Source organism: Papaver somniferum, chromosome 10 (assembly GCF_003573695.1).
Source record: "Papaver somniferum cultivar HN1 chromosome 10, ASM357369v1, whole genome shotgun sequence".
NCBI lineage: Eukaryota > Viridiplantae > Streptophyta > Magnoliopsida > Ranunculales > Papaveraceae > Papaver > Papaver somniferum.
In genome coordinates, this window is record NC_039367.1 from 128,205,924 (window position 1) to 128,213,960 (window position 8,037).

Consider the following 8,037-nt stretch of genomic DNA (forward strand, 5'->3'; position numbering starts at 1 on the left):
AGATTGTCTTCTATAAGCCCGATGGTATTAAAGGTAAAGAGTATAAAATGTATAAAGTTGATAACGGTTGTCACAACCATGATGATCCGTTGGATTTAATTGGACATGTAATGGTTGCCAAGTTAAAACCACATCAAATGCAGACGGTGAGGTCTATGCGGATCCAAAAAGCGAGTGCGATCTTAAGTAAAATAAAGGCGGACGACCCGACAACTTGTCTTCTTTGTCTACAATTAAGTCGGCCCTAGCTACGATCAAAAGGACTGAATGGGATGGTAGAACGGTCATGCAACAATCGGAGTGGTTAGCGGAGTTACACGGCTACACCTTGAGAAGGGAAGAAAAGGATGGTATAGTGGTTCGTATTTTCTTGGCACATCCCGAAATGATCCAATTGGCTCAATGCTTTCATCAAATTTTGTTGATAGATGCTACTTATAAGACAAACAAGTATAACATGCCGTTGTTGAACATTGCTTGCCATACTTCGGACAAAAACACGTTTACGATTGCATGGGGTTTAATGGATCATGAGAACAATGTGAGTTTCATTTGGATGTTGGAGACGTTGAGGTCCATTTATAACGGTGATAATTTTCCAAGGGTTATTTAACGGATAACGATCAAGCCTTAATGCATGCAATAGCGGTAGTGTTTCCGGAAGCCCAAAACTTGCAATGTACGTGGCACATTCAATGCAATCTCAAAACCAATTGCCATCATCATTTCCAAGCTAAAAGACCAAGGAAGGGTACCAAGAGGTCAAAGGAAGAGGATGAGCGCATTAGTAAATTAACCGTGGAAGAACGTAAGGAAGAGGATAGGCTATTTGAAGAAAAGTGGAAGGAGGATGGAATAATTTGGAAAATGTTCATGAAAGCATGAGACAAAATTGTTTGGTCGATGACCGAGGAAATTTACGAATGTAACTTGAAGAAATTTGAGGATGAATACGGCACGGACTACCCAAAACCGGTTGAGTATTGTAAAAAACAATGGTTAACGATTAAGGAGAGGTTTGTGTTTGCATGGACATATGAATATCGTAACTTCAAGAACGAGGCGACAAGCATTGCGGAGGGGTCTCATGGTCGACTAAAGAAAATACTAATTGGTAGTCAAAATGGAGTTGTGTCGATCCAAGAAGCAATCCATGAATTCACCAATCGTGATCTCGTAAAGATTAGGAAATGTATGCAATTTAGTGTACACCAATTCCCGATGGAACATATTAAGGAAAAATTGCTTCTAAGGGGAGTTGTTCATAAAGTTTCAAGATGGGCAATAAATCGCATGATGAAACAATTGAAGTTATATAAAACTTATGATGACGAGAATACGGTTTGTGTTTGCAAGGATATGATAGGTATTGGACTCCCATGTCGTCATAAGTTGTGTAGGTATGTTGAAGTGATTGACATCGATGATATTCACCCATTTTGGAAGCAATTAAATTTCACTCCGAACACCCCGGTAGTTGATGGTCCGTCTTTCTTCGAGTCGGAATTGTGTGCACGAATAGCCGAGCGTTACGCTACATCAAACCGCACCAAAAAGCAAATATTGATGCATAATTTGGAGGAAGCCCTTCACCCCTGTTTAAGGGAGGTTGATGAACCTATTAAGCAAAAGAACACCGGTAGGCCGAACACCGAAGTGTCGAGGACCATCCAAAGAAAATATTTGAAGGAGTATTTGTCTAATAAAAGAATATTGTCTAGGCACGAGCGTTCGGAAGCCGAATTTGAAGATGAGCCGGAACCTAAGAAAAGAATCGTAATGGCATTTGTGAATGAAATGCATTTTATCGGTTTAAGAGTAAAGAAAGATTGTCCGTTACCTCCGTTGAGTAAGTGGCACGATTACTTCCCGATGAACCATTGCAAGGATTGGGTGAAACAATATGAGTCCAACATGGTTGATTGGGATCGTGTTATGGACAACAACTTTCCCGCTGAGTTACTCGAATTGATCCCCTCGGATGATGACGATGTTTGATCGTTTTTTTTCGAGGAATCGGCTGAGTTACTATAATTTTTTTTGAAACTATGTAATCGGAACAACAATATTATAACACTTCAATACGATTAATCATATTCGGGAATTCCATATTTTATCAAACCGCCGATTAATATTAAAAATTTGAATTTACAGCAGTCAAACATCACATGTTATTCTTTTTTCCCAGTCCGAGATGCAACAATCAACGCGGCTTCGAAATGTAGAAACGACTCTCCTCTCCACTTGGAATAAGCATCTTGTGCCGCAAACCTGTCGTCTTTGTGCCTAGCAAGAATACGGTTGTACTCGGTGCACAATTTTATAACATGGTGCACCCTTGAAGAAACATGCGATGGTTCATAATTGTGGCGTGGCTTCTTGTACTTACCAACAAAAAGACCCAATGAAACGTTAATCCAAAATATACCATCGTCCTGCTGTTCTTTGGGTAGATCTTTCACAATGTAATAATTTTTTATCCATTCGGTCTCTTCCTCAACTTGTTTTAATCTTTCTCTATGATGGAATTGTTCTTGACCTCGCTTCTTAGCCTTGATTTCCTCTTCCTCCTCCTCCGTTGCCACTAACGATGGTTTAATTTTTTTGGGTTGTTTGTTCCTTTTTTGTATTTCTTCTTCCATTGTTGCAATTGATGTAGTTGTTCGCTTGCATCTTCGAAGTATGTTGTCGATTGATGATGGACTTGCCATTGAAAAGGTTTTTCATTCCGATTTTTTACTCAATAATAACTGAGAGGGGTTACCCTCCTTATATAGATTAGAGTTCCAACGGATCTAATTTTTGAAAATATGGCCGTTGAGGTTTCGTATCATTGGTTCACTACAATCGGTTGTTAACGATACACGTATTACCCCCGAATAAGACATTCGGTGGCAAACTTAAATTCTTATCTACCGATTAAGTTGGAAGTTACCAAAACTTAATTGGAAGTTAAATTAGTTACCAAAACTTCCGAATATGGGTTGTCTAACCTTCAATATTGGCCCTTGGAACCACCTGGAGCCATGGCGTGGTTTGTTTTGAACTTGTAATATTCGGAGGATAGGTTTTTTGTAAAGTTCTGAATGTACGATGGCCCAAAAATTAGAATTTGGGAAAAACTTATACTTTTCAAATTTTGTCTTTGAACTAATCGGAAGTTAAATTAGTTACCAAAACTTCCGAATATGGGTTGTCTAACCTTCAATATTGGCCCTTGGAACCACCTGGAGCCATGGCGTGGTTTGTTTTGAACTTGTAATATTCGGAGGATAGGTTTTTTGTAAAGTTCCGAATGTACGATGGCCCAAATACTGGCCCCAAAATGGGATTTTTCCTATATCAGAAATTTTGAGATTTTTTCAATATATACATTCGGTAGTGAGTGTTCTTCCGAATACTGTGTGTCTACTTAAATATATTCGGTAGCCAAAAAATTCATTAAACTACCGATTATTAGCAGTTTGTATCCAGGAAGATATGGCCACCAATATTCGGCAGATAATTATCAAATCTTTCTCCCGAATACTGTCGATGCTCTTGAGAAATGAAGAACACGACTACATTCGAAAGTAAATAAGCATGAATATCGCCCGAATCTGGATAAATAACCGAAAACCATAGAATTTTTTTTTCTCGATTCGACGAATTAAAGCGAAATAAACCCCAAAAATGATAGATTCTTACCTAATTTGGGCCATTTGAAGTTGACGAAGTGTTTGACTATCGGAATCGCCACCACCGACTACATTGTCGGGTACGCGTTCTTCGCGTTCTTATACAGTTGAAATGAGTAGAATTTTTTGATTTGGTTTTTATACAGTTTTACCAGAAGGGCATTTATGTAACTTCAATATCATATAGGGTACCCCTTAACTAGAGTCTTTGGCTGGGTATAAATTGATGGCCCCTAAATCCTTTCGGGTGGCCCCTAAAAACGCGAGGTATTTTAGGTGGTTCATTTGATTATAGTACGCTAGAGAACTTATCCTATTTGGTGAATTTTGGAATCCGAAGATTAGTTGAGCTTATAACTTGTCTTAAATTGTTAACAATCGAAATTTATTGAAAGTATAATTTGTTGTATGATTAATAATATCCTTGTTCGGTAGTGGCGAATGAATCTCTAGTCAATTTCATCTCATAATTTGAATTACAATATTTACAATCTTAGGATTCTTATCTTACAACAACAATAATTTGTTACAAATAATAACTTAAAACTCACATCTCCCTGTGAATTTGAACTCGACTTGCCTCATTACTTTTTTACAGAATTGTGTAGAGTAAGAGAATTGTTATTGATAGATTGATAACCTTATCAAGCAGCAACGGCGAGACGACAACAACTGAAGATCTTCTTTGAGTTTCGGTGTTGAGAGATTACCTGAAAAATCAAAAGACTAAAAAAAACATAGTTAAATATAAATTGGAAGAGTGAGTTAAGGTGGAACTTAATATAGTGGTTATGAGAATTAAAATAGGGGAGAATGTTTTTAATGAAGGTGGATGGGGAGTTATGATTTATGGGGATGAAAAACGATTTCTAAGTTGTATAAAGAGTGGAATAGAAATTGATTGAAAGCATAGAAAACTCAGCAGAAATGAAGTATAGAAAAGTCCAAGAAACAGGAGAGCATAGGAGAAGAGATAGAGTTTCATCATTGAAAGAATGGGAGAGAATGGAGAAAGAGTGATGGAGGCTTGGGTACCAGCACCAGGAACACAGATTAACGCAAAACATGACCTTATTTTATCATGGAGGTTGTGGGAGGACCAGAGATTGTAAAAATAAGTAGTGATGATGAGACTGTTGCAACAAGAAGTTCTAGGAATGGAAAACCAACTAAGAAGGAGGCTAAGCAAAAGCTTAAAAGTCCTTAGAAAATAAAGAGGAATGGTGGACGAAATAATATAAGATATAGGATGGAGACAAAAGGCGAGGGCGTGAGTAGCAAAGGAAATTGATTGAGTGTCATTTTCATTTATTTTCTGTTCGTTCCTAGTTTTTCTGTTGATCCTGGATTTTGAGATAATGGTTAAGGTTTTCTTTCTGAAGAGCATGATGTTGAATCTAAGGATTCTGGAAATGGTGTTTTTGGTTTGAGAGAATTGTAGAGGTGAAGGGAGTTTAAAATTAGATTGTTTGGATGCCTAAACGGATTTATTTTGCCAGGAATTATGTTGTTAGTGATTTTGTAACCAGACTTGATATTTGAACTTGGGATTTTATGATTTTTTACTGTGATTCTTGGTGATTTTGGTTATGTTCTTGTATTTTATCTGAAGAAGTTTTTGGAGACATCGTTTTCTGAGTATTTTGATTCTCAATTATATTAGAAATATCTTCGATACATAATTTTATCATCCGATTTTGATGCTAGAAAGTTAAAGCAAAAGGGTTTCATTAGCAAGTCAAAATGGAAGTTGGATACGAAAAGACAAATTTTTCGGTACCTTATGTGCTAACTTTAAGGTGCATAGGGATTGGGTCCGTTTCGTTTCCTCACCACCAAAAGTCTTCTGGTTCATCGGTACCTGTTGGCCAGTTCAACCCATGCATTTTATAAAGTTGTCAAAATTTTAACCCAAACATACTACTCCTTAAAAAAAAACCCGGCGAGATTGGGCTATATCCAAATTAATTGGGGTATATCCATTTTATTCCCATCCAAATTAATGTGTTAAGGGGCGTCTAAAAGGTGTTAAAAGACCAAATTGTTCATACTAAAAGATCATTCCGACGAAAACATATTAAAAGAAAATCAAAATCTTTCTTCTACACTCTAACTATGCATGTGAAATTAAAAAAAGAAAAGAAAAGAAAAACAAAAAAAAAAAACGAAGAATCAAAACGAACCAAAAGTCGCAAAGTATTTTTTGTCGACCTTGCCGACTAAAATATAGTCGGCAGGGTATAAGGTTGAATACCATGCCGACTTTTCATCTCTGAAATTAGCAGTTACAGGGTCGGCAAGATATCCATCTCTATACCTTGCCGACTATATTTTAGTCGGCAGGTTATGAAATTAATACCTTGCCGATTAATCATGCATTTATAGCACCTTCTCTGTATATCAAAAATCCTATAGTCGGCAGGGTATTTTTTATCGACCTTGCCGGCCATAAGTTTTCGGCATGTTCTTCATCCGCAGACCTTGCCGGACGGATATAGTCGGCATGTTCTTCATCCGTAGACCTTGCCAACTTTTCATACTTTCAGAACTGAAAATGTTGATTCCTTCTATAATTTTGAGTATAAAATCGCCCAGCGGCTCTACAATCTCATATTTATACGTGTTTGGGTAATACGATTTCATTTCCGTTACAAGTAGAATTCTTTTAAAAAAAAAAAAATCTCAAAAATCTACCCACATCCATGAGTTCAATCTAAAATAAAACCTAATTCCAAAATTTTAATCAACTAATTAACTAATTAAATTATTTATCCTAATCACATTTATTAGTGTTAATTAATCAAGGGTAGATTAGCTATTTTTGTAAATATGTGGATAAGGGGCTTTGTGTTTTACTTCAAAATGACCTTATTTTGTCTTATTTGGTATACCCCAATTAATTTGGGTATAACCCAATCAAGCCAGGTAAAAAACCAAATGGTTTACAATTTTAAGTTTTTAAAATTTTATGCAATTTTCCATTCAAATGTTTTCTTTTACGGAAAAACATTTATCTTTATCTTCTTTTTTTTTCTTGCTTTTTCCAGCCAAAAAAGATTTATTTACTCCCCCGTCCCACTATTAGTTGACCTATTTACTTTTAGATTTTGTCCCATAATGGATGGCCTATATCACTAAACAAGGAGATATTTCTAAAATTATCCTTTTCATTGATTATTGTTAGTATAAAAAATATGCATAATTTGATAGGCATGTTTATATTCGTTAAGTAGGTGTTTTAAAATGCTTTCCAATGGTAAGAAGTTTGCGGACATACGTGATGTAGTTTAAGAGATAAATCATTTCAAAATTTCACTAGTTATTATCCATAAAGGTATAATTGTAAAAAAAATACTTAAAACAACTATTTTCCCTTCCTTTCCTTAAGAATTGTGCAAACTTAAACTAGGTCATCCAATAATGGGACGGAGGGAGTATTTATTTTATCTTTTTACGAAAAATTGCAAAATCCAAACTAAATCAAGAGTAACTGAAAATAAAAAAAATTCATTTCATTTTACAAGATGGAGAAAAATGTCATATAAGATCTTATACAAGAAATTTTAATTCATTTTACACAATCCAAGAAAATAAAAGTGAATTATCGTTCTCTTTTATCTTTGGTGTTCTCAAAACTCAAAAGCAAAGAAAATGACGGAAAATGACGAGGGACCAACTTATAATTTAGAGTGCCCAAAGAGCCTTCGTACAAACTAGAACACCGCTGTCGTCGTGTGGGGCCGACAGAACATAAGACAAATATGCCAAATTGAAAAAGTGAAAGCATCATTTTTCCCGAAATGGAGGGAATACATCGCTTTATTAGTTGCAACGGAAAATTAGTCGATGCATAAATCAAAATATGGCTGCATAATGTGTTATGCATCTTTTGTGGTGATTTGCATAATAGTTATGTATTCAGTGTGCCTAAAAGGATGAATACCTCCAAATTTTTCGTAAAAATTCTAAATTTGATATTGTTGTTTGTACTCATTGTGTAGATCTGTTTAAAGTTTTTCAAACGAGATAAAATTTGTAAAATTACAAGGCACGGATTTTTGATATGGTATATACTAGAAATAACCCGTGTCGTAACGGCACGACATGAGATTAACAGAGAGTTCTAATAAATATATAGAGATAGCTCGTGCCGTAACGGCACTGCTTTAATATGATATCTGACTGGTGTAAATTTTTTTTCCCGGACTTTATATCGTATTCCTTTACAAGATAGTTTTCTATTTTGTTTTAAGCGAAAATAATGTCAATAAATACATTGTAAAATTATTCATATACATTATCCAAAAATGAACATAAAATCATTCAAGTAATAGTGTGTATGCATATCCCACTTATGAGT